The sequence below is a fragment of the Acinonyx jubatus genome, chromosome B1, assembly GCF_027475565.1.
Source record: "Acinonyx jubatus isolate Ajub_Pintada_27869175 chromosome B1, VMU_Ajub_asm_v1.0, whole genome shotgun sequence".
NCBI classification, from domain to species: Eukaryota; Metazoa; Chordata; class Mammalia; order Carnivora; family Felidae; genus Acinonyx; species Acinonyx jubatus.
Window position 1 is genome coordinate 70,804,334 of NC_069382.1, and position 27,398 is coordinate 70,831,731.

At 37.2% G+C, this 27,398-nt stretch overlaps 1 long non-coding RNA gene across 5 annotated transcripts; it reads right to left on the bottom strand.

The window, feature by feature from the left end:
• Window positions 1-1,334: 1,334 nt before the first annotated feature.
• Window positions 1,335-25,838, bottom strand: LOC106982477 (uncharacterized). Of its 5 annotated transcripts, XR_008296066.1 has the most exons (7): window positions 25,279-25,836; window positions 12,245-12,563; window positions 11,628-11,838; window positions 5,855-5,952; window positions 4,956-5,055; window positions 2,803-2,946; window positions 1,335-2,640 (listed from the first exon to the last, which is right to left on the bottom strand). It is a non-coding gene; the product is annotated as an uncharacterized LOC106982477 (long non-coding RNA). The 5 variants fall into 5 exon arrangements; XR_008296068.1 differs by lacking the exon at window positions 4,956-5,055 and having other exon boundaries at window positions 25,279-25,838; XR_008296065.1 differs by lacking the exon at window positions 11,628-11,838 and having other exon boundaries at window positions 2,492-2,640; window positions 4,952-5,055; window positions 25,279-25,824.
• Between the last annotated feature and the right edge of the window lie 1,560 nt (window positions 25,839-27,398).

Genomic DNA, 27,398 nt, shown 5'->3' on the forward strand with positions numbered 1-27,398 from the left:
TGAAATTTATAAATTTTGTTTAGAAAGCATATGTGTTAGCATTTCTTTTTTGTAGAAAACTGTTTTAGTTCCATTTTTTTAAACCGTGTTTATCATAGGAAATTTATTTTTCTCACCAATCTTGTGCCACTGATTCTCACCCTTCAGATCTAGCTCTAATATAACCAATAAGTAAAAACATAAAGAGATCTCCTTATCACTGGAAGATTGAAGGATTTACTAAGGAGAAGAAAATTTTCTTTATGGCACTGGTCTATCACTTTTTTTCTTTTCAAAGAGCTCACATGTTACGAAGCAGAGCTTGGTTTATGGTCAAACAGCTGGGTTTCGATTCTGCCACATAGTGTGAAACTTTGACCAAGTTAATTATTTCTCAGAGTTTCAATTTCTGAAAGAAAGACAAAACAAGCCATATTCGAGCAGTGACTGGCACATGAGATAAACCATGAATGAAATGACTGAGTGAAGGAACAGACCTACCGTTATGCTCTCAATTCAAAGGTGCTCAATAATGTTATTTATGTTCTTCTGTGACAAGTCCACGTTTATCACTTGTTTCAAATTCGACTCAAACGACCCTTTCCAGGAATCTCTTAGATTCGGAGTTTGTTGTCTCCTTTTGATACTTACATTTCTCTTGTAACGTAGTGCTTTGCTGTTGTTAACTTTCCTCTTGTTTTCAAGCTATTTTAAGTGTCTCTGCTTTGCCTTTTAAGCCAGATTCCTTCTTTAAAGACAAATGTAAAGACTACCAAAATGCTGCCTGTCTGGACACACAGCAGGCAAGCAGAAACAAAACGTATGCTACCTAATCTTAGGGATCACACACAACTTTTCCATCATCTCCCATCTTGCAGAGACCAGATGTGACATAACTGTCTTCACTGACACTGAATAAACAGTTCCGAATAATGATGCAAATGTTCCTCTGCTGTGATATAGACTAAGAGAAAACTTTAATGTTTATTTCACCCACAAGATAAGGGCATTATAATTTGAGAAAATTTGAAAACATTGCTTGTATCAAATCAAAAAGAATAAGAGAAACCCCCCAAATCAGACCTGCTGGTACACTGAAATGGACCAAGCCAATAGTCCATGATAACAATTATCAATTATTTTATATTTAATATGTGCTCAACATGACACTGAGTGCTTTCAAACATTACATCACTGAATGTTCCTCATCACAACCCGAAGAACTGGATGACTATTATTCTCATTTTACAGATGAAGAAAATAAGATTAAGTACATTTTCAAATTCAACCCACAAGTGGCAAAGTTGGGAAACAGTGGTGTTTCTAACTCCAAACCTACTTTGTTTTTCCCATTATTCTTTGCTTCCTTTCAAAGTTTACAAGAATGTATTTACTTAGAGGAAAATGGAATGTTTATAGGCACCTGGCTACACAGAGAGTACCCTAAAATGAATAGGGGAGGGATAGCAAACTTTCAGATTCATCTCTAAAAACAAAGGCCTCCAAGTTAAAGCTAACAGAAGCTCGAGGTAAAAATTAAATCAATGTTTGCTACACCCTGAACATCTAATGGCTATGGCTGCTCTGTTTCTACTCAGTTGTCCTCAAATCCGGGAGAACTGGTGACTTTGACTTTCATGAGTTTGGTTTAATAGCAGAATTGAAAAACATTCGCATATGCAAACACTGTCACCCTGATGCTCTAAATGGAGCTGCTGCCTACCAATTTGTTGGGTTCATCAAGGAGCCCTGTGTCAGGCTTTATAGTGTATGATGTATATAGTATCACATTGAGAAGAGTACGGTAGAACAGATTTGTCTGGTGTATCATAAATCTGTCGTCCCTAAACATTCCAATGGACACAGTATGCTTCACCCAAATTTCTTTCAGGTCAAACCAATTTCCATGTGGAGGCTATGCTTCCTACAATCATTCAGCCCACAAACCTAGTTTACAACAATTGCATTTCAGTGTCATGGAGACACAGCTGGCTTAAGACCCAAGGATGGATATTTCATTGTTTGAGATTCATTCTGTTCATTCTTTACTGAAAGGGGAGTTGTGGGGAGCTGATTCTTCTTATGACCCACCTTGTAATGTTGGGACAGCCAAGAGAATATTGTTTCAAGCCAATAACTAGATCAATAAAAATCTTATCCCTTACTTTCAAATATCAAGCCCAAAAGCCCTACTCCAGAATAAGGTCGAGAATATCAGGCCATGACAATTCAGCTTCCTTTGATGTCAAAGGTCCACTTCCTTGATCTGGCGGGTTAGGTGCCTGTCTCCTTCCTTCTCATTGCTCCACAAGTCATGCCTCAGTTCAGGACAATAACCTTTATCACAAGAACAAAATTCTTCAGGAAAGTCTGTATGTGTAGGATCCCAATTCCTTAAGAAGTTGTTCTTTAATGGAACATGAGTTAAACATAAATCTCAAGCTGTGACTTCACAAAGAGTTCGGAAGTTTCCCATTTTATTTTCTGATTGAAAAAATAGGGCCTCTGGATTTCTCCAAAGGTTGAAATGCCCGCCTTGAAAATTGTCTGCAATTGTCTTGTCTCTGGGTAGCATTGCGTGTAACTTCATTTTTCATGGTGTTTTCATCTTCATTCCTCTGCTTCACTGGATCCAAACACTTCATGACTTTAGTCACTTTGCTAAAATTTGTAGAGTCAGGTTTAGGGTGACAGTTATGGAAAGAGGGACGATCAAAGAATATGTAACAATTTGCTACCGTAAATGACGCCTGTATCACTTCACTAGGTTTGCCATAATAAAGTAATGCAGACCAGTTGGCTTGAACAAGAGAAACTCATTACCTCACCATTTTGGAGACTAAACATCCAAGATCAGGGTGTTAGCAGGGCTAGTTTCTTTTGAAACTTCTCTCCATGGCTTGTAGACATGTGTCTTCTCCCTGTCTTCACCTGGTCATTCTTATGTGTCTGTGCCCTAATCTCCCCCTAAAAAGGACACCAGTCATTGAATTAAGTCACACCCCAGTGCCCTCATTTAACCTTAATTACCTCTTTAGAGACCCTGTCTGCAAAGACACTCACCATCTGAGGTAGTGAGAGTTAGGATTTTGACAGAGGAATTTTGGGGAAGGGAGTGGGGGAGACAAAGTTCAGTCTATAACTGTCCTATTTCATTTTTTCTCTCCCCCATAGGTGCCTGGATTATACTCTTCTGCCTTCTGAAAACTTCACTTCTGACATAACTCCTCTCATCCATAGAAAACCCACTGGTGAGTATGATCCAGGTCCCAGTCCTCAGCCTCCCTCATTTACCATCTTTTCATACGTATCTTTACTGTTTTCAATGTCCCCTTACATTCAATTTGAGCCAGAAGTGCTAAAAAAAATCACCATTTGAGTCTCTCTCCTTTCTCGCCTTCCAATATCATGAACAATGGAATGAAGAAGCAATAAGCAAGAAAGGCAAGAAAACAAGAGATCCATTTTTACCCTTGAACAACCTACAGTTAAGATTGGGATTGGAACCCAAATGCAACCTAAGTATCATGTTCATGTTCACTATGTAACGTTTTGTAGATGAAATAGAAATGAAATCGCAATGTTTTAAAAAATGAAATGAAAGGAGAACCTTTACTGTCAACTTTTTAAAACCACCATTCTATTTCCATGTAAAAATATGGCTAAATCAAAATAAATTGCTAGCATTCATTTTCCCCAATTAGTGACTTCATTTGTAAAGAAAACATTTTATTTCAGCAATTAGCAAAGTAAATGATTAGGATTTAATTGAATTTTGAGGCTGCTTCCAACTCCTAAAGTTTAGATCACTTAAATATCTATAATTTAGCATTTGGCATTTAAATAATCTGGGCAATATGAAAAGCACCCTTTATCAGCTGGTTTTTTTCAGGCAAGCAAAAGGTAGCCATGGGAACATACTGCATGTTGTAGTACAGAAAAAAATACTTATGGGTCTGTCATAGAAATATTAATATTGATAATTTTCCCCCTGGATAATCATTTTAATGATGATACACTTTATGATTGATATTGCTTCTTTCTTCCAAAGGACCTCAAGGGTTTTTCACAGTATCTCTATTCAGGTTCTTCAGTAGGTCTTTAAATGATTCATGTTTTTCCACTGATGGTTGCATCACCCCTGGGTAAATTATTTGGAGTGAAATTAAAGAAAGTTTAAGCTCTAGGTAAGTAATAAGGCGAGACAATTATAATGTTCATCTCATGCCTCATATGTTTGAGCCTTTGTCATGCTACGGTTGAGATGTTTTTAATATTTATATTAAAGTCAGTGTGTAGCAGGATGCAAGGGACATTAAATGGATCCTGCTTCTTATTTATCTAAAATGTCTCTGGTTTTTTTGTAATTATGCTTCTGAATTATGTTACTCTGACAGTAAACATGCATTAGAGAAGACAAAAGAAATTTAATAGGTGAGGCTGAGAAGCATAAAGGAAAAGGATTTGCAAAATGAGAGAAGTCTAATGAATTATGGTGGAAGAATTGGCCAATCTAGGAGTGTCTCTATTTCTGACCCTGTGCCCAGACAAAAATTCCATCCAATTTGTGATCGTTCCTATCTTTGAAGTTAAAATTAGGCAGGTGAAACTTGGAAGCACCTGTGTCAGAGGGTTGGGGTGTCTCCTGACCTTTCCATCATCATGGGGTAAGAACTGTTCCTGCTCTTCCATGCCACCCCTTCTCTGAATACCTGAGCCAACGCTCTTACCTTTAATTGCCTAAAACATAACAGACCTAAAGTCTGTGTGTTTATAAAAATGGCAGAGGGTTCTATAGACTGGATGTTTGTATGCCCCCCAAATTCATGTTAAATCCTAACACAATCTGATGGTATCTGTTGGGGCCTATGGGAAGTGATTAGGTCATGAGGGTAAAGCCCTCATAAATGGAATTAGCACCTTTATAAAAGGAACTCCATAGTCTCCCTCATCCCTTCTGTTGTGTGAGGACTCACCGAGAAGATAGCTGTCTATGAAGCAGGAAGCAGATTTTTACTAGACACCCAGACACCCAATCTGCCAGCACCTTGATCTTAAACGTCCCAGTCTCTAGAACTGTAAGAAATACATTTTTGTTTTTCATAAGCCATTCAGTCTATTGGATTTTTGTTGTAGCAGCCCAAACAGACTAAGACAGGGTGAGAGAAAGAAGGACTGAATGCTTTCTGCGTACTCACTAAGTCCTTCATAAGAATTGTCTCAGAATTCTAGGAGATAATCATTTTTGCTGTTCTCATATTAAGGATAAAGAAATGGAGCCTCAAGCACCATAAATAACTTTCCCAGGGCTGTTTAATCAATAAGTTATGAAAAAATAGTTTTAACCCCATCTGTAGGATTCCAAAGCACGTGTTCACCCCATTCACACTTTTCCTCTAGCTCAAGAGAGTAATGTATACACCAAGAAGTACGTAGGGTCATGAAAAAGCTAGAATTGGGGGAACAAGAAAACAAAATGCATTAAGGACATAGACTATAATTTCAAGGTAGTAGCCCTCACAAAGAAAGTTTCAGAACCCAGAAACTGAGACCAAAAGAAGTGACTAGCCACAAAGTCCCTGTGACAGTGCTGGTAGCCTTTATTCACAGTGTCTTACTATATGTGTGTGTGTGTGTGTGTGTGTGTGTGTGTGTGTCCATGTTATGCACATATATCCTACACTGTTATTTAGTTTCATGAAAAATCAGAAATTTAACCACATTAATTTAAGATCAGGACACCAAATAGGCATTTTGACTTATTTCAGAGAGCTCGATCTTCAAAGAACCTGATTTATATTCTGTTTCAGTAAACAAAATCCAATATATCTTTAGAGGGCCATGCGGAGACTAGGTCACTTCCAAGGAAAACAACCTTATCTTCATAACCTCCAGGTTCCAAGTGTGGGTCTCCATAGAGATAATGCCCTCATGAGCAGCAAGCAGAGAAAACTCATCCTTTAAAGAAACAACCTTTTGGAATTAGATGAAAGGAAAATAATTTCATTGATAGAAAAACATGGAGATAAAAAAAGGTAGAAATTTTCTTTTGAAATAATCACAGTGAATAGTAACAACTTGATAAATATAAGGATTCATATTTCACAAGTGGTGCCTATTATATTTTTTCTTATGTGAGTATTTAGTCCTTAATTAGTAAATCAAGTCATGATCCCAAAGAAACCCAAGGAAAATATCTAAAAATTCTTAATGTTATTCATTGTATATGCTTGCTTAATGTAGGATCATATGGTATGAGACACAAAGCAAGACAAGCAGCAGTTTTGATAATGTGATTTTCTATTTGTGACTGGGCTTTTGGGGTGGAACTAAATGCAGGAAATGTATTTTTAAGGGAACACTCATAATTTGGAGTATATTCTTTTTATTTTTTTGGCTAGGAAAAAAATCATGTTTATTACAAAAAATAGGAAAGTATTAAGAAACAGAAAAAAATTATCTGCAATCCCAAGAGGTAATTTTATCGCTGTGAAGATTTCAGTATATTTCCTTTCAATACTTGCATTTCCAAAAACACACATTTAGCTAGTCAAAATTTTATCATCTAACCATTTTAGCTTATTTTTCGATTAATAGTATTTCCTGAATTTCTTGGACAGCAGGCAGCAATATACGTCTGCACCAGCCAGGCAGAGGCTTTAGTGGCTGATGGAGAATGATCTTGGTTTTGTTTTTTAATTTCTTTTTAATGTTGATTTATTTTTGAGAAAAATGGAGTGCAAGCGGGGTGAGGGGCAGAAAGAGAGGGAGACACAGAATCCAAAGCAGTCTCCAGGCTCTAAGCTGTCAGCACAGAGCCCGATGTGGGGCTCCAACTGACGAACTCATGACCCGAGCTGAAAACGGACACTTAACCTACAGAGAGCTATGCAGGTGCCCCAGGAGAATGATCTTAACTGCAGTCTGCAGTAGTGATATCAGCAGCACTAGGGCTGCTTCTAGATCCTTCGTTCGGATCCAGGGCTTCGGGCCCTACCCTGAAGCTATTAATGCATCCAGTCATCGGTGTTTCGTAAATGTCCTCCCCACCCCCTGAATGATTCTAGTGCATAGCCAGCATTGAGAATCAGTGCTCTAGATTTTGAAGCCTCCAAAGTTTTTTGTTTTAAACACTCTAGAAGAATTTTGCAACTGTTGCCTGACCCGTTTGAAAGTTGACCTACAAATTTTTATTGGAAATGTAAATATTTATAAAAGATGTAATCTCTGGTACCCTGTAAATATTGATATTTTAAAACATTTTTATTGTATTATTCTAAATGTATCTGGAGGAATCTAAAGAACACAGCAGTGTGATATTTACACTTTTAAATAATCCATTAACGTTGTTTTAACAGTCAGAAATTTCATATCATTCCTTTTAATCCTTGACCTTGTGTTTCCATTCCTTTAACTCCAGACAGTTTTATCTCAAGATAACACATTATTATGATTCTAAGTGTTTTGTTGACCACCATAACAACAAAATGTGTATGTGAGTTGAAATTTAATTTTTCTCCCTGATGTGTGACCTAAGGGCTAATACATTTCTTGTGAATTGAGAAATCCCAAACGGAGCAGGTGCTCAGCTTGAAGGAGGCAGAGCTTCAAATTCAGCAGCTGACATGAAAATTTCAGCGGTGCTTGTACAACCTCATGTCTCTGCAGGTTGGCCAAACTCCAGTTGTCATCTATTGGGAACCTTCTGACTGGACAAATACAACTAAACACTGCAGCTGACCACTGTGATTCACAAGCACCATTTATCTGACTAATTACACCTATTAACACTTAAGGAAGACACACACGAAAGGGACTCAGAGAGGTTATTTTTGACTGTCAGAGACAAACCCATGATACGGAGAAAAAACGCTCGAAGGTTAAGATGCATAGTACCTGGAGATAACTTCAGCACTCAAAATATGGCTACCTCTTGAACCAAAGGATTTCAAGTTGAGTTAAGCAAAAATGCCCCACAGTGGCAGAGACAAATAGTAAACCATTCAAAAATAACATTGGTGCCTGATGTTAAGGGTACTGCTGAGAATACCTTTAATAGATGCCCTACCTGGTAATGACATGATCCCTGAAAAACTAGTAAAGTGGGAACCAAAAAAGAAGTAAAGCCTTGAAGCCCCTATAAACACCCCCAAATGGATTTTATACAAATAGCAGGAGCAATGAGCTATGACTATGTCCCAGTTATTGTTTCCTTACTCTGAGTGAATTGAGGGCTTTCCTTGCCAGAAAGCTATGATCCTAACAGTAATAATAATAATAATTGCTGGTTGATTTTATTTTCCTGATCTGGGGTGTGGTGGAGTCAAGGGATTCATTTAGCTCTCCAGGGACAGGGACACACATTTCACTGGTATTGCCATTACATAACTGTAAATTTTTGCCTTTTATTCTGAAACTCCACTGTCCCTTTCTTCTAAAACCAACAAGTAGAACCAATGAAACTCTAAAACTCTTAAGAAAAAAAAAACTCTCAGAAATCCTTAAAATTTAGGCCGTTTAGATTTGACAGCCCCAAAGCCAACTCCCTCTAGGGACCTAAAATATTTCTAAGGGTCAGTAAGAAGCCATCCCGTGTGTGGGGAAATTTCACTTCCAGCCTCCCATTCTGCCAGTTGCAAACCAATATGACTAAATACTGCAAAGGACTCATACAGTACCTCCAGCTTTATCACCGACAGGTTCAAGCTCCATTATCAGAACAGCTGCTTCAGCAGCCCCTGCATGATCTGAATCCTGAAAAGTTGGTCTCCAGGGACAGACATCAGAGAACTCTGCCCTTAACCATGATGGAAAGAACATTATCATATACTATTAACAATTCACATGGCAGCAGAACTCTAAGATGATCCTTAGATGCAGGTTTCTTTTTTTTTAATTTAATTTTTTAACGTATGTTTATCTTAGAGAAAGGGAGAGTGAGAAAAGGTGGGGGAGGGGCAGAGAGAGAGAGAGAGAGAGAGAGAGAGAGAGAATCCGAAGCAGGCTCCAGGCTCAGCTGTCAGCACAGAGCCCAACTGGGGGCTCAAACTCACAAACTGGGAGATCATGACTGGAGCCAAAGTCAGACAGTTAATGGCTGAGCCACCCAGGTGTCCTGATTCATGTTTCTTAATTAAGAATATGGTACAGCAGGGGCGCCCGGGTGGCTTAGTCAGTTAAGTGACTGACTCTGGCTCAGGTGATGATATCCCAGTTCATGAGTTGGAGCCCTGCATTGGGTTCTGTGCAGACAGATCAGAGCCTGGAGCCTGCTTCAAATTCTGTGTCTCCTTCTCTCTCTGCCCCTCCCCTCCTCGCACTGTCTCTCCCTCTCAAAATAAATAAACATTCTTTTTAATTAAAAAAAAAATACATACACCATTATCTCTAGATCACTGGATGCCCATGCCATCAGTAGGCCTTAAACTGAGGATTCTTAAAAATTGCCCTGATACCATATGTTTTCACTCATATGTGGATCCTGAGAAACTTAAAAGAAGACCAGGGGGGAGGGGAAGGGGGAAAAAGTTACACAGAGAGAGGGAGGCAAACCCTAAGAGACTCTTAAATACTGAGAACAAACTGAGGGTTGATGGGGGGTGGGGGAGAGGGAAAAGTGGGTGATGGGCATTGAGGAGGGCACCTGTTGGGATGAGCACTGGGTGTTGTATGGAAACCAATTTGACAATAAATTATATTTGATATAAAAAAAATGCCCAGAAACAGACAGCTACAGAGGGTAAACAGTATCTTCCCAAACTCTCTGATTACTGCAGAGATAGACTACTTCTGTCCAAGGCAACAGTGCAAGATTTTCTGAGTCCTTGGCATAACTTTTCTTTGCTCACTTCTAATATTGCTTATTATTATACTTTGACACTTTCTATTAGCTGAATGAAGGTTTTTCAAGATACTCTCCATTATTTTCATTCTGTTGTTTTTTTCCCCGTAAGATCTTCTGTCTTCTGCCACTTAAGGAAAAACAAACTCTTGCTTATTTTTCTCTTAGCTACTGTGATAGGTATTTTTCTGTGTCAACTTGATTGGATCAGGGGATGCCCAGGTTTCTGGTAAAACATTATTTCTGCGTATCTATGATGGTGTTTCTGGATGAGACTAGCATTTCAATTGGTGGGCTCACTAAAGGAGATTGCCCTCCGTAGTGTGGGTCGGCATTATCCAATCTGTTAAGGGCCCGAATAGAACAAAAAGGTGGAGGAAGGAGGCATTTGTGCCTCTTTTCTGTCTCATTGTTTGAATTGGGACATCTAATCTTTTCTCGCCCTCAGACTGGGAAGTACATCATTGACTCCCCTGGTTCTCAGACCTTCAGACTTAGATTGAATTACACCACTGGTTTCCCTAGGTCTCTAGTTTGCAAATCATGGGACTTGTCAGCCCCCAGAACTGCATGCTGAATTTCTCATAATAAATCCCCTTTTGGGGCGCCTGGTGGCGCAGTCGGTTAAGCGTCCGACTTCCGCCAGGTCACGATTTCGCGGTCTGTGAGTTCGAGCCCCACGTCAGGCTCTGGGCTGATGGCTCAGAGCCTGGAGCCTGTTTCCGATTCTGTGTCTCCCTCTCTCTCTGCCCCTCCCCCGTTCATGCTCTGTCTCTCTCTGTCCCAAAAATAAATAAACGTTGAAAAAAAAAATTTTAAAAATAAATAAATAAATAAATCCCCTTTTATATCCTATTGGTTCTATTTCTTTGGAGAAACATGACTAATACAACTACTCTCCTGAATTAAATTCATTGCTGGATCTGTACCTCCACCTGATCCTGTCTACAAAAAAATTAATAGTTTTTGCTTTCAACATTTCAGAAGGTAGATTTCATCTTACAGGCTTCTCTGGTCGTTAAATTTCTATCACATCATGCATGCCACACTTCAGCCTTATAAAACAGGAACCTTGACTCCACATCAACAAAATCTAGTGCACCGGGTATGGGAACTAATGTTGGCACTATCATAGCTAAAATCTTCAGTATTCTTTTCAGGACCCTCCAGCCAAAGCAAACAAAAAAACAAACAAAATCTGCTCACATTAAAGGAACAATGATTGGCCCACTACTGTTGATACAAACACTATGTATATTCCTAATAGTATCTGTTTCTTTTTAGGGTACTTCTTATAGGATATCTGATGCTCTGGAAGCCCTACAAACTAGGTTAAATTTATTACCCAGTGTGGTCACAAATGATCGCATAGCTGTTGAATTCCTCCTAGCTAGCCAAGGGAAAACTGATGCTCCAGCAAAGATTTCTAATCTGAAGATTACCCCCATGCAAATACTACCGGTAAGGGAACACTTATAGTTTGGGACCATTACTCACAGCCAAAATTCTAAAACAGGTCATGATAATTTAATAGGTCACTACCACCTTCCTCCTCACCCTCTTATTATTTGCCCATAAAACAGCTTTCAATATTGGACTAAAAGGGGTGAGGCTGGGGATTTCAGCAGAGAAGTAAGGGAAGTCTAGGAAGCATCTGACTTAACCTAACACTCAGCTGTCTTCTGAACATGCAATTAATTTCCCTCAAAATTTGTTTGTTTGTTTGTTTGTTTTCCTAGGTTTTCAAAAATCTTTTCTCTGATTTCAAAGAATCCAAAGGAAGTGGTTTTGAAAAGCCCTGATTTACTTGTAACCACTCCTTCACTGGCAGTGCAGTGTCTTACTTTAGGTCAGGCAGAGCGCTCAAATAAAATCCCAGGGGGTTGTATGGAAAGGGGGTAAATCAGCAATAGTCTTCTCTCTCAGCCACCTCTGATTTTGCTTTTCTCCACCTCCAGCCACACTTCAGTTTTCAGATCCAGGCTGCATGTGTGCAATGTTCTAACGGCCCCGAACAGCTGCAAGAACACCTCAGTAATTGATATTTCTTCCTGGAATTATCATAAGTTTTTATTTTTGTTTGAAAATTATTGGATTGCCCTCAATGTGTCCAAACATCCAAAGCTTTAAAAGCTCTCAATCTATTTTCTGATCCGTAGAAAACCAGTTTTTATTTTTATTACCCTTAAATAGAGAATATCATATAAATCTACTTCATTTATAATATTTAATATTTGGGGGTGCTTTTTAGTAATAGAAATAAACATTTTATTTATTTATGTATTTATAAATCACTTTTTTGTTGTTGGTTCCTTAATGGTATTAGTTGTCCAAAAGGTGTTGATCTAATAATTCAACCTCTGATGAGAGAAAAAGCTAAATTAAAGGTATGAAACGTATTTGTTCATTTGTGTTTATACTCACAGAGAAGCTTTATAAGGCAATGAGAAGAGCTTGGACTCTAGATTCCAAATATGTGGTTTCAAATCCCAGGAAAGCCATTTGCTATGGCTTTGGGCCAGTTAATGAAATGCTCTCCTCCTTATTTAAAAAGAAAAATTGAATATGATCCAAAACAATTAAAGGTGAGGCATGTTTTTCTAATTGATAAAACTGATAAGAAGGCGTTGTAATCCAGAACACTTCACAGACAGAGTCAGGCACAAAATATCCTTTCCAAGAGGGCGGTCTGCACGTGGTGAATTTGCAATGACTCCGGATGGTGAGAACTGGGGGTGAAGACCTGGGAGAATAGGTTAAAATCAGAACTTCCCCCCCCCCACCCCACCCTACACCTCACCTAGAAATTCTAAGAGCAAGGAGAGGAGAAGATTTTAATTTGAAGACAGATTGAAACTTCAATATCCATCAGACTTGTAATAATGGAAAAGGAGATCTGAGTAACCCAAATCTCTGGTATTTATGCAAGATTAACTTTCAGAGATGAAAAAAACCAACAGAGCTAGTTTTCAGGACAGTGGTGAAAACGATACTAAAGCTTCTTCCTCATTGTCCAACACGGAGTCTAGCGAGCTGAGTAAATAGCCCTGTCTGTAAAGCACCTGGCACATGGCCTGAGTTCAAGGTAGGCTAGGTCCTTCCATGTCTGGTTTCCTCTGTCTAGTTCTGGGCCCTTCATTGAAAGGTTCTCATTTATAAAATGCAGGGGGTCCCTGGGAGAGCTCCATGAGACCAGGCATTCATGTGTTGCTTCATTCACACACATGCAGTTCCTTGGGCTCTTTACTTCCTTATGTCCCGTCTTAATGCACAGTTTCAAAAGCAAGGAAATAGAGGCCAGGAAGAACATGCAGAGAAGAGAGCTGAATTTTAAGCTGGCCACATTCTTTTTTTTTTAATTAATTTATTTTTTTTGAGAGAGAGAGGGAGAGAGAGAAGAGGGGCAGATAAAGAGGGAGAGCAGGAATCCCAAGCAGGCTCTGCACTGTTAGTGCAGAGCCTGATGTGGGGCTCGAACTCATGAACCATGAGATCATGACCTGAACTGAAATCAAGAGTCAGATGTTTAACCAGCTGAGCCACCCAAGCACCCCTAAGTTGGCCATATTCTAACCCTCACACAGTTCAGTTACATATGTTTTTAACACTGCATAGATACTACAAGTTTTCAATGGACCTGGGAAAAATATTGTTTTGGCAGTTGCATCATTTTTAGGCTCCAATTCCTCTGGATTTTCTATTACATGTGCTTCCATAAACTCACAAATGTATAAATGTTAGCATGATTAACATTTTTGAACTATTTCCACAAGTCTTGCTAATTTTATCTAAGTGAAGAGAAATAGGTTGTTTGAAAAGCATCAATAAAAATGTTATTTGCTCACAATTTTAAGTGACATACAATCTTATTAATCAATAAAGTAAGTGAAATTTATTTGCAAAGCCTTCATTAGGGGGAATGCCTTGTTGAATACATGAGATTCCCAAATAATGTGTTAGTATTTTATATAAATAGGCGAAAAGAGTTTAAATGTGTTTGGAAAATTCATTCTCTCATGAAATTGAAGTATTCTACCTGATGCTTTAGTATTTTGTTTAGCAGGTTTTTGTCCTTAATTAACACAATATAAAAGTTTAGGCTCACCTCTCTTCCAATTATCCTGAATTCTAAATCTGTAGAATTGAATGGAAAGTCAGAAAATGAATACTGTTTTGGTTCATTTATAATTTCCATCAACATCAGGACATACTGGGTGAACTGAAAGGCCATGCAGGATGGGGAAGCACCCAGGAGAATGCAGAAACCCACAGCACAACTGAGTGGAAGTGTGGGCCTGGATAGTGCGGCCAAAGCTCTGAAACCACTGCTCTGCTGGACTAGGGTAATGGACAGAGGGCTTTGGATCACACAAGCAATCACTGGGGGCACATAGCACACATAGCATGCATGGACGCAGAAGCATGCCTCCCTCGGAGAGAGAACAAAACACAGGGGCTAACGTGGAGCCTGCTGGCTACAGGTCTGGCAGCAGGAAGCTGGGTACCCACACACAGAGCTGGGATTCAAGGCAAGACCACCACTCAGTCTTTGAGGGAAACGGAGAATGGCACAGCAGGGGTCTGAAGGTTCTGGGAAGTTCAGTTCAGTTCGGAAATGTTATCAGAACTAGCACACAGAGTGAGCACCTGATTGGCTCCCAGTGTGTTTAGTGCCAGATCATAGCATTAAGTAAATCCTTCTGGCCTGAAATCAGAAATGATTCTAGCAGTTGGGGGTACGCTAAAACTGTAAGTGGATTCAAAAAAGCAGGAACTTAGTGGAGATTTTTAGTGTGTACTTTCAGATTTATATTAGGTCCTTGAAAAAAAAAACTATTCATCACCTCTGACTTGATTTTTCCAGTTCAAGATGAGATTATTTTTGTGCACATTTCTTAGGGGGAACTTTACTGAACTTAAGAACCTATTCTTGTCTTCACCGGAGCCCCTCAGACCTTATCTTTATACACACACGAACACACAGAGACACGCTCTACGCAAGCGCACTCTCCTTTCTCTGTACAGAAAAATATATGTTTGTTTGAATTGAGTCTGTATGCATACGTACATCGTGAAAGCCAACTCTCACGCAATATGGACAAATGCAACAAGTTCCTAAAATTAAATAAACAGAAAGAGAAGCGTTTACTTCTGTCCAAAGCTCAAAGCAATCCCTTCTTAGCCTTTTACAGGAAAGAGGCCAGAATTCAATAGCAAGTCTTCTACACAGTTTATTAAAGTAGAAGATAAAACACTTCCTCCAGTCAGGAAGAAAAATTGAGAGCGAAAAAATATAAACTCTCACAAGAGCTGCCTGGGATCCTTAATGGAGCGTAAGTGTTCCCAACATCTGGGGCAGAAATAAAAGTCATTTCTACAGCATGAAAAATGGAAACAGGCTCATTTCATTGAAATTCCCCTTCCTTTTCTACATGCCTTGTGGGAGACCCGAACATCCACTTTTGTTTCTCCCCTGGTTCATCTTTCCATTTCCATCATGCTTTACAAAAAGAACTATAGTTATTATAAATTTCTTATGTGCTCAATTACCCTTTGACTTATCTTCCATTTATTCTTTTTTTAGTTGTATCCAGTCAGATCTGCCAGTTTTCTTTCCCTCATTTCTATTGCTTTTAACTTGTTGTAAAGTAGAATACCACTCATTATTTTTTCCCCTCTATCTCCTCTCTCTCTCCCACTCGCCCTTTCCCTCTCTCCCCCCGCTCTTTCTCACCCTCTCTCTTTCCCACTCCTTGTCTCTCCTTCTCTACCCCTCTCTTTCTGTGTCTCCCTCTTCTCCTTTACTCTCTCTCTCTCTCTTTTGCTGTGTTTGTGTGTGTGTGTGTGTGTGTGTGTGTGTGTGCGCGCGTGTCTTTCTCCTTCCCTCTCATCAATTAGAAAAGATGTTATATTAGCTAGCCACACTGTTTTGGACCATGGTTTCTTCATAGAAGCAATGCAATGCATTTACTTTCCTTTGGGCAGGCCTCGACTTCTACCAGACATTTTAGATTTCTTCTTCACCAGCTCCTTATGGAATTTAATTTTTATTGTCTACATATATAGTTTTTAGAATCTTCACTTGAGATTGAGACTTTTTTGGTTGGTTTCTCAGAATAAGATCCAATAATCTAATATGCTTAAGAACCAGTACACCTCCAACCCCCTGATTTCCCTTCTTTTCTAGCCTTGGATACTGCTCCTTCTCACACTCCACGTCCCGGGAAACTCCTGAAAACACTCTTGGTACTGAGAGAATTCAATCACTCTCAGTTTCAACCATGTGAGTTATTTTCAGATCTGCCCACCAGACTCAAGGTTGTCAACAGAATTTTTTAATTCCACGTTCCCGGTTTTCTAAACGTTATTTTCATCTGTGTTCCACTAAAATTTCAAACTTAATATGTTCTGAACCAGTAGCTTTCAAACTTTTTAAAAACAGACTCCTTTTTACAACATGTCTTAAATGGAAACCCAATATTTTATCACTTTAAAGTTAACAGAACAGCAAACACTTATCCTTAAATGTGACAATTGGGTCATTTTGTTACATACATACATATATACATAAAAAGCTATGGGTAACAGTTGGGTTGCATTTCTGTTCCATGGTCTAAATTCAGAAAAAGACATTGAAAAGCAGCAAATTCTCAGCAATTCTTTTGTAAGAATTTTGAATTTGAGTACACAGACAAACAAGTTCTGTACAATGAGTGAGTCAGCACAGAGGCTCCTATTTATGCCATCGGTGTCCACAAATGAGATAAAATTTATCTATTGCACATTTAAGTGAGTGTGTTGTTTTATATTAAAATGTGTCAATAGCTAATTTTTAAATTATGTTCTGTGGCTTTCAGAAATCCTGACATGCTTCTAAGGAACTATGATAATCCATAGAGCACCGTTTAAAACTTGTTCTTCTATTTTATACTATATTCACCATTTCTCATCAAGAACTGTTCTCTCATCCTAATATTTATATTATTTTGGTAAAATGATGACTGCTTCTTATTTTTTCTTCACATATAATCACAAATCATCCTAGTGCTAATGTCAGGGGTATTTGAATTTCATTCGGTTCTTTCTTTTCTACTGAATTGCTATTGCCCTTGTCTACACCTGTATTAACTCACATCTGGATTGTCAAAATAGTCCCTTACATGGCCTTCCTATCCGCTATCATCTTTTTGTCCAATTTATCCGGCACTCTGACACCTGACGAAAATACTACAATTCTCACATCAGCCCCTTACTCAAAAAATATCAATAGCCCTCTGCTGTCCAGAAAATAAATGCCAAATACTTCTGCTCAGTTACTCATTATTCAGTTACTCATTATTTAAATCTTTTACTCTTCACAACCCCAACAGTAGACACACAAATAAACACACACATGCATACACACAAACCCTAACTGAAACATTTCTCCACCTCACTCCACATCTATCACACCCATATCAAAATCTATTCTGAGAACGTCGTTTATGACTTCCCTAACTACTCATAATAACTTTATTTTCTCTCATCTCTGATTTCTCTTGCCCTTGAGGTCAATACTATGTGAGGGGCAGATAATTATATACTGTTGACTCGTTCTCATTATTTTATATATGCACATCTCCTTCAAACTAGATGGCATGTCTTTTGAAAAAAAGGACCTCTATTTTCTTCATCTCACCTCATTCTCCACCTCGCACACACTCAGAATGACTAAAATAGGTTGGTTTGAGGAGTAATCTCTCAAAATCACTTGACTATTATCATTTTTCAGTCTTCTTATTGAATACTTAATTCTTTTATTTTTACCTCTTAATGAACTTTTTTGTTTTTCATTACCTGTGTGATTTTCTCAGGAACTGTGTATACATTGTGGATAACTCACTTGGCCATATTAAATTTAACTCAAGCCTTGGTATGGGAAAGGACTTTCAACACTAGTAATTATCCAATTCCCTAGTAGGGTAGATAGTATACAGCATCCTGAATCAGAACAGAATATTTTAAAATTAGGCAATACTCTGGTTTCTCTTCAGATCGTATAAATCTTTCACCTTTTACTAAAATTAGGCAAGACCTTTTACACACACACACACACACACACACACACACACAGAGTGATGTGTGTGTGCCCCTAGGCAGATCTTTTGTCCTATTCACATACAGAGAACCAATACCTGAAAGGGTTACTAATGTGCTCTTGGCGTATCTCTTGAATGGGGTGAAATGAAGAAAAAATATGAGAGAATTTAAATTAAAAGAACAAAATATTTGATTACATTAACATTCAAAAAATTTATTCAGCAAAAATATCAAAATTATAATTTAAATCAAATAACAATCAGATTTAGATTACTCCCTCCCTACTTACTTACTTACTTACTTACTCCCTCCCTTCTTACTCCCTCCCTTGAATCAGCCCTAGAGAAACCACAGAAAACAAGAATCAAGCTGAAAAAATTATTCAAAACCTTTGAGAGCTCTGGGAAGACTGATAGCATCTTGGAAGGAAAGAAGGAAGCTTTAGCATCTGGCTACGAACATCCAGCTTTGAGGGAATACACTGGAGGAAATACATTAAGTTTTTTTCTTCTCTTTACATTGCTTTGGACAATTATTGCCTGCCCCATAGTCACAGGAATTCCCTCAATTCTAGGCAACCGATTTTGAGGAAAGGGATGAATGTGGAAGAGAATTCAAAGGTAGCACAAAAATCCCGCTGGGGCCAGGAGCTGGCAGAAACAGGTGTAGGCACACTGGCTACCCTCAGGCATTCATTATTTGCCTCCTTTCCCTCCAAACAGTAAGGTTCACGTCACTCCAAAGAAATGACCCTTCTAAAGCTGCCTCCATCTAAGGGGGTTTTAAAGGTGAATCTTTTAGATATAATGGCCCACCTAGTGGCTCTGTAGTGCCTGGACGTGCTGGTTTCCCCTCCTGCCGTTTCCTAAAACTCAGAGAAAACAGGTTCTTCCAGGGCTTCAGTATTTCCCCATTACACATTACAAGTCAGAGCAGGAATCCATTTTAAGAGAACATGAACATACAAGCCAACATGGCTAGACTCTTAAAGCAATCCTTTCAACAAATAAAGCAAAACCAACAATGAATAGAAAAATAATTTTAAGCAATCATGGTAAATGCTCTTAAAAATATTAAAATGAATGTTTAGTAATATTTAGTGGGATGAAGTCATAAACAGAAAGCAGAAATGTTAGTTCTGGAAAATAAAACAGTTTCAATGGTTTAAGATAAATAAATAGTAGCGTAGAAATAGCTGAGAAATCAATTAGCATGCCTGTAGAAAAACTTAGCATGCCTTAGAAGAAAACTTCCTGAGGATAGCATGAAAGGCAAAAGGAAATAAAATATAAAAGAAAAATGAAGGGGCGCCTGGGTGGCGCAGTTGGTTAAGCGTCCGACTTCAGCCAGGTCACGATCTCGCGGTCCGTGATTTCGAGCCCCGCGTCAGGCTCCGGGCTGACGGCTCAGAGCCTGGAGCCTGTTTCCGATTCTGTGTCTCCCTCTCTCTCTGCCCCTCCCCCGTTCATGCTCTGTCTCTCTCTGTCCCAAAAATAAATAAAAACGTTAAAAAAAATTAAAAAAAAAAAAGAAAAGAAAAATGAAGAGATATGGAGGAGAGAAACAAAACTACCAACATACAGAAAATAGAAACATTATAAAAATATAAAATAAAAATAGGAATTTTAATGATATATAAGGACATCAGAAAGTTCTAAAGGCTTTCCACAAAGAAATAAGAATCAGACTTATGTGAGACTTCTTAACACTAACTTTGATGACAAGAAGATAATGGGGTAATATTTTTTAAGTGCTTAAATAAATAAACTTTGAACCTATAATTTTTATAATTTTTCTTAATGTTTATTACGAGAGAGAGAGAGAAACTGAACAGAGGAGGAGCAGAGAGATAGGGAGACAGAATCAGAAGCAGGCTCCAGGCTCTGAGCTGTCAGCACGAGCCCGACGTGGGGCTTGAACTCACAAGCATGAGATCATGACCTGAGCTGAAGTCAGACGCTTAACCGACTGAGCCACCCACACGCCCCTGAACCTATAATTTTTAAATCAACCAGATTGCCTTTTAAATGTGAGGCAAACACATAGCAAGACTACCTTCCCCAGCTTTCTTTGAGGTAGGGTGTAAGTATGTGGTTATATTTTGGCCAAGGGAAAATGGGAAGAAGTATGCCACTTCCAGGCCTAACTTATAAAATATGTGATCCTTCTATCCCCTATATGTTGGTAATATTGATGGCCAAAGCAATTTGGGAGCTATGTATTGGCACATTAGAATGTGAATTCAAAGTGCCAAATTTCTGTATCACATTCCCTTCATTTAAAATACCTTAAAAAAATACCTAATTGGTTTCTCTTTTCCTGACTGGACCCTGACGAATAGACCTGGCAAACAGGGGCCCCTTCAGCATTCCAGGGCCAAGTACAAAGGATACCAGTAGATTGCTACATAGCTTCTCAAGAGTTGATGTTAATAACGCTGGTCAAGAAAAGATCACTCATTGGGCAGAATGGAGAGAACACAATTCACTGCTTAGGAAATGAATCAGCAGAATGATGTTCATGAATTTTCTATCTTAAGTCTCTGACCAAGTTGTATCACTGTACAAGTCCATGGATTTGTACGAGGGCTCTATTACACAGCTGTTGTTCCCAAACAACTGTAAAAAGTTACCATCTCAATCCAGACCACTGTCTAGATCACTGTCCCTTGCTGACAAGGTTGCTTTCAGGCTGGCATTATAACAAGGGGAAGTGTCTTCCCCTGAAAGGCAGAACTACAGAGGGTCTAGCAACACCCAGGCTCGGCATATTCTTTTTCTGTGCAAGCAAAACAGGTGGGGAATCCACACTGTCCCTTATCTTCTGCTGGGCTTGGTTTTGTGAGTTTCCTTTTTTCCTTAAAGAAAGATGGTTCGTCAATCTGTTCTATTTGATGTTTCGCTATCTATCCTGAATCTTGACACATGACACATGAAGACCTAAATAGGGCCAAACTTACATGACTGGCATATTCAAAATCATTAATAATTAGATATCTGAAATTACAATAAGAGATTACTTTAAACCTATAGAATTGTCAAAAATTAGAAAGCTTGATAATGTTAAGTGTTGGTGGGATGTGCGGATACAACTATCGTGCATGTACAGTAGGAGCAATGTGGAAATGCTTAGTCAAATTAAGCACACACATTCTCCATATCCCACCCTCTCCTGGACATTTACTCTGAGAAATGTTCACATAGACCCTTCAGAGGACACATTAAGTATAGTTATCACAGTGCCATTTGAGATGACAGGGAGTAGGAGACGCTAGAGTGTCCATAAAAAGACAGTAGATAGGTAAAATGCAGTGGAAATACATCATGGATTATTGTGCACTAGTTAAACAGATCAGAGTAGGTGTGCACATAGCAATATGGACGTATCTTGAAAACACTGAGCTCAGGGAGAACTTTTAACTATATGACATGATACTGTTTATTTTAACTAAAATATGTATGCACACAATATATATTTTGCAAAAAACATACAAAGAAATATATACTTAATAAACACATTTGAATTGTTGTCAAAGTGATCAGGGTATATAGTTAAGGAAAAAAGGTAAAATAGATTACATAAAGAAGTAAAACAGAGTGGTCTGGTGTGGCCATAAACTGACACGGCACCTGGAACCGAGGAAGTATGATTAACTCAATCCCACACAATTATGTTCCAAAACAAAAGCAAACACACAACCATAAATGCACACATATTGTGGACAATTATATGCTAATTCATTTAAAAATCTAGTTTAAATAAATAGCTTTCCAGAAAAATACTTTTAATGTTAAAACTCAGGAATAAGTATAAAATTGGAATAGTCAATATAATTGAAAGAAATTACAAATACTCACCAAATGCTATCTTCTCCCTAAACTCTAGGTTAAGGCAGTTTTAGAGATAAGTTTACCAACTTTCAAGAAACAGTTAATTTCTCTCTAATACAAGTGTTTCCAGTAAACAGTAGAAGAGAAAAACTTCTCGGCTCATTTTATAAGGCTTCTATAACCTGAATTCCTAAAGTAGATAAAAGCACTAATTGAAAATAAGGAAAATGTTGGAGTTTTAGATCTATAATTTTGTTATTTGCTTCTACGTATTGGAGGCAATGTTAACTCTGTCACCCTGGGTCCCTGAATGACCATACCCCCTGGAGTTGAATGTGCTTTGTGTGAGGAAGAAAATATTTTTTGTGTGTGTTAAATTAGCGCTGTTTGTGGATTATCTATAACTTCAGTTTATGTTACCTTAATACAGAAAATTTTATATTGTGGTAAAGGAATAACAGAAAAGGGAGCTATAGCAATCATAAACATATGTGCACCTAATGATATACTTCCTAAATATATAAAACAACAACTGCAGAACTGAAGAAAAAGAATAGATAAAACAATGGTACCTGGAGATTTTAGTCCATTCCACTCTAAAACTGAGGCAAAAAATAGCAGACCTATAATCAGTAAACTTGAACTACTTGTCATTGTTGGCCTTGTTAGATATATACACCTAACAAAAAAATTCTCATTCAATTTAATCATTTTAAATCATTGATTCATTTTAATCACACAGGAAATATTTTATGAAGTGAGTGAAACATTAAACTACTGAGAAAGCTTTAGTTATTCCCCAAATCAAAGTGCCATGTTAGAGGTTGCAATTCACGGTGTGCACATTGTTAATGTTTTCAAGTTAAGAGATTTATTATTAAGTTTTTTAACTCTAAAAATTATATCAACAAAATTTTTTCTAATAAATTAGTATATTATGATAATTTTTAGATAGAAGGAAGTAAACTGCTTTGTTCTAATATTATATATGCACACATTCCAATATTATAATATACACATTTGATAAACAAAAGACATTGTTGATCTAACATCTCAATCTGTGCTTCTAAACAAAGAAATTGCATTTTAAATTAATATACTAATTACCATATCTTAAAAAAATTTTAGAAGCCTCCATTGTTCTTAGCACAGTGTCGAAATTTGATATTTAATATTGTAGCTCATACACTCTTCTACTTTAGTTGTGTTATAATTACATTGCTGAATTTTAAAATTAACTATATAAGTACTTTAATAATACAAAGCATTATTTAGTGGCTAAGGTATATTTTTTTTCATTTTTAAAGTGTTATATGTAAATACATTAGGAATTACTCTGTAACGGTTTGATTAGTATAGCATAGCAATATTTGCTTGTTATTATGATTACTTCACTATTTAAAATAAAACTGCTTTCAAATTAAATAACTTTAGATGCATATTATTTTAAAACGCTATAAAATTTAAGATAAACCACTACATTGTTAAATATCACTTCACTGCAGATGTCAAGATTAAAGAAAAGCAGAGGTGTTAGAATAGAATTATAAGAATATTATTCTGTGTCATTAAAAGAAATTCTGGAGAAATTTGATGAAATGCCAGGGGAAAATATAATAGAATTCAGAGCTATTACCTTCAGCAAACTATAGCACAGTTATGTCACTGATAGAGTAAAATGTAAATTTACCCTCTACCTCCATACCAACTATATCTAATGAGTTTTGAGAAAAACTGAAAGGAAAAAAAAATGGATGACCTATTTACACCAAAGTACTTTCTCCTGTCCCAGATACATAACCATATAACTGGGATTTTCAATTAAAAGACAGTCTTGTTGAAAGTTCTCCATCACAAGTTAGAAGTAATAACATCTTGGGGCACCTCAGTGGCTCTGTTGGTTTAATGTCCAACTTCGACTCGGGTCACCCCTGTGAATCCAGAGTCACTAGAGAAAAATAAATGCTTATCTTTGTGTAACACTGAGATTATGTGGGTGCTTATTTCAAGAAATGCTTAGCCAATACCAGGCAAAAACTATATCAAAATTTGATGATGGTATAGAAAAACAGTTGTGCAGAATACAAAAATCAACAACAAACAATATACATATTTGCAGGCAATAAATTATAAAAATGAATAATTTAAATAGAAGATATGATATATTAAATTTATTTTGAAAATGTGAAAGATTCTAAATATTTCTCAATTTTGTAGATACAATCCCTGAGCAAAGTAATGTGAAAGAGATCATAATTAGAGTTAGACTTATAACTTCCAAAATACAAGTGGCTCCATCTGAGAATAATGTGAAGAATTTTGCCTAATAACACAGCAGAAGCAGGATTGCACACATTTATGTAAAAAGTTACAAAAACCTTATCTAGATAAAAATATAAGAAAAAATTGAGGAACCAGGAATATGCCAATGCTGTTAACATACTGTAAAAAATTGACAGAATGAAAAGTTATCATAAAAACCGTTATGGCATTTTGTATTTGTTGGTGAGTGCGCCCTTTAAATGTTTTTTATAAATCCAGGAGAAAGAATATCTTTTTTGTTTCTAGCTTTATTGAGATCCAGTTGACAAAATTGTATATTGTACAACTTGATGTTTTGATATACGTATTTGTCAACCGGGCTCATCAACTAAAACAAATGTGCTACTCTGGAGGGGGATGTTAATGGGGAAAGCTGTGCATGTGGGAGGACAGAGAGTATATAGGAAATCTCTGTACCTTCCTATCAATTTTGCTGTGAACCTAAAACTTCTCTAATAATATATATAATATATATTACATATTATATATATAAAGTCTTAAGATTAAAAAAAGTAAAATCCAAAAAGATTATCCTAGGAGGGCTGACTTAATGAAGTAAGCTCTTTAAAAAAAGGATTTAGAAATCAGAGATGGTAGAAGTCAGGGAACAAGAAGAGACAGCAGATATACTCCTACAGATTCTTTTTGCTGTTGTTTATTTTTGAGAGAGAGCACGCACATCAATGAGGGGGGGGGAGTAAGGGCTCTCATGAACCGAGAGATCATAACCTGAGCTGAAATGAAGAGTCCGATGCTTAACTGACTGAGCCACCCAGGCGCCCTTACTCTTACAGATTCTAAAGAAACAAACCATCATGACAAGTAAGAGCCATGTGGCAGGGAATGGGGCTGACTTTAGAAGCTGAGGGCCTCAGTCTCTTGACTGTAGGAAACTGACAACAACCAACAACCAGTGAGGTCGGAAGTGTCCTGAGCTCTGCATGAGAACACAGCCACAGCTAATATCTTGATTTTTTCCTCGAGGGACCCTGAGTGGAGGACACAACTAACCTGTGTCTAGATGACCAAACATGAAATTTGTGAGATAAGAAATTTGTGTTGTTTTAAGACACCTTAAATAACAACAACAACAACTTTGGCTATTTTTCCCCATTGAGGTAAAATTGACAAAAATTGTATGTATGTAGGGTGCACAACTTGGTATTTTTATGTAAGTATACACTGTTAAATAATCACCACCACCAAGCTAAGTAGCATATCCATCACCTCACATGGTTATCATTTTCCTTTTTTCTTTCTTTCTTTCTTTCTTTCTTTCATTCATTCTTTCTGTGGTGAGAACACAAAAACTTAGAACTTAAGATCTACACTCTTAGTAAATTTCAAGTATACATTGCAGTATTCTTAACTATAGTCAGATTGCTGTACATTAGATCTCCAGACTTTATTCATCTTGCATAACTAAAACTTTGTGCCCTTTCATCAATATCTTCATGCTTTGTCCTCTCCCAATCCTGGTAACCAGCATCACACTCTCCACTTTTATGAGTCTGATATTTTAGATTCCTCATATAAGATCATACAGTATTTACCTTTCTGTTCCTGGCTTGTTTCACTTAGCATCATGTTCTCCAAGTCCATCCGTGTTTTTCCAAAAGGTAGAATTTCATTTTTTAAAGGCTGAATAATATTCCATTATGTATATATATACATAGCACATTTTCTTTATTCATTTCATCTGTTAATAGATATGTAGGCAGTTTCCATATCTTGGCTATTGTGAATAATGCAATGAACATGGGAGTGCAGATATCTCTTCAAGGTACTGATTGCATTTTTTTGGATGCATAGCCAGAAGGAAGATTGCCAGATCATTAGGTAGTTCTATTCTTAATTTTTTGAGAAAACTCCATACTTTTTTCCATAATGACTGATTTACATTCCCATCAACAGTATACAGTGGTTCCCTTTTCTCCATATCTTCATCAGTACATGTTATCTGTTGTCTTTTTGATAATAGCCATTCTAACAGGTGTGAAGTGATATCTCATTGTGGTTTTGATTTCATTTTCCTAATGATTAGTGATGTTGAGCACATTTTTGTGTACCTGTTGGCCATTTATATCTCTTCTTTAAAGAAATATCTATTTAGATCCTAATCCATTTTTAAGGGGGTTATTTGTATGGGGTTTTTTGCTATTGAGTTGTAGGAGTTCCTTACATATTTTGGATATTAACCTCTTGTCCCAGATATGTGGTTTGTAAATGTTTTCTCCCATTTTATATGTTGCCTTTTCACTCTGTTGGTTGTTTCCTTTGCAGTGCAAAAGCTTTTTATTTTTATATAGTCCCATTTGTCTATTTTTGCTTTTGTTGATTTTTTTTTTTTTGGTGTCATATCTATAAAAATCACCCAGACCAATGGTAAGAAGTTTTCTAGGTTTTCTTAGAGTAGTTTTCCAATTGTAGACCTTATGTTTAAGTTTTTAATCCATTTTGAATTGACTTTTATATATGGTATAGGACAAGGGTCTAATGTCCTTCTTATATATATGGAAAAACAGTTTTCCCCAGACTCAGTTATTGAAGAAACTATCCTTTCTCTGCTGTGTGTTTTTGTTACCTTGGTAAAGATCAGTGGACCATACATGTGTGGATTTATTTCTGGGTTCTATATTCTTTTCCATTGGTATATATGCCTATTTTCATGCTGGTATATTACTGTTCTGATTGCTGTAGCTTTGTAATGTATTTTCAAATCAATAAGTTTGATTCTTTCAGCTTTCTTCTTCTTACTCAAGACTGTTTTGGCTCTTCATGGTCTTTTGTACCTCCAAATGAATTTCATGATTGTTTTTTCTATTTCTATAAAGAATGCCATTGGGTTTTGATAGGGATTGCATTGAATCTTCAGATCACTTTGAGTAGTACAGACATTGTAGCAACATTAATTATTTCATTCTGTGAATACAGGATGTCTTTCCATTTTGACTTGTGTTTTTTTTAATCTTCCTTATTAGTGTTTTATAATTTCCAGTATAACATAGTTATTTAATTTCCACTTACCTGAATTTTTCTATTTCTTATTGTTATTGATTTTGGGTGTATTCCATTCTGGTTGGATTAATTTTGATCTTCTTAAATGTCTTAATACATGTTCTGTGACCTAACATGTGATCTACCTTTGAGGATGTTCCATGTGCAATTGAGAAGAATGTGTATTCTTCTGCTGTGAGGGGAAAGTTCTGTACGTGTCTGTTAGGTGCATTTGGTCTATGATGTCAAGTCAGTTGTTTCTTTACTGACTTTGTGTCTGTATGTTCTATACATTTTTGAAAGTGGGTCATTGAAGTCTCCTACTGTTATTGTATTGCTGTCAATTTCTC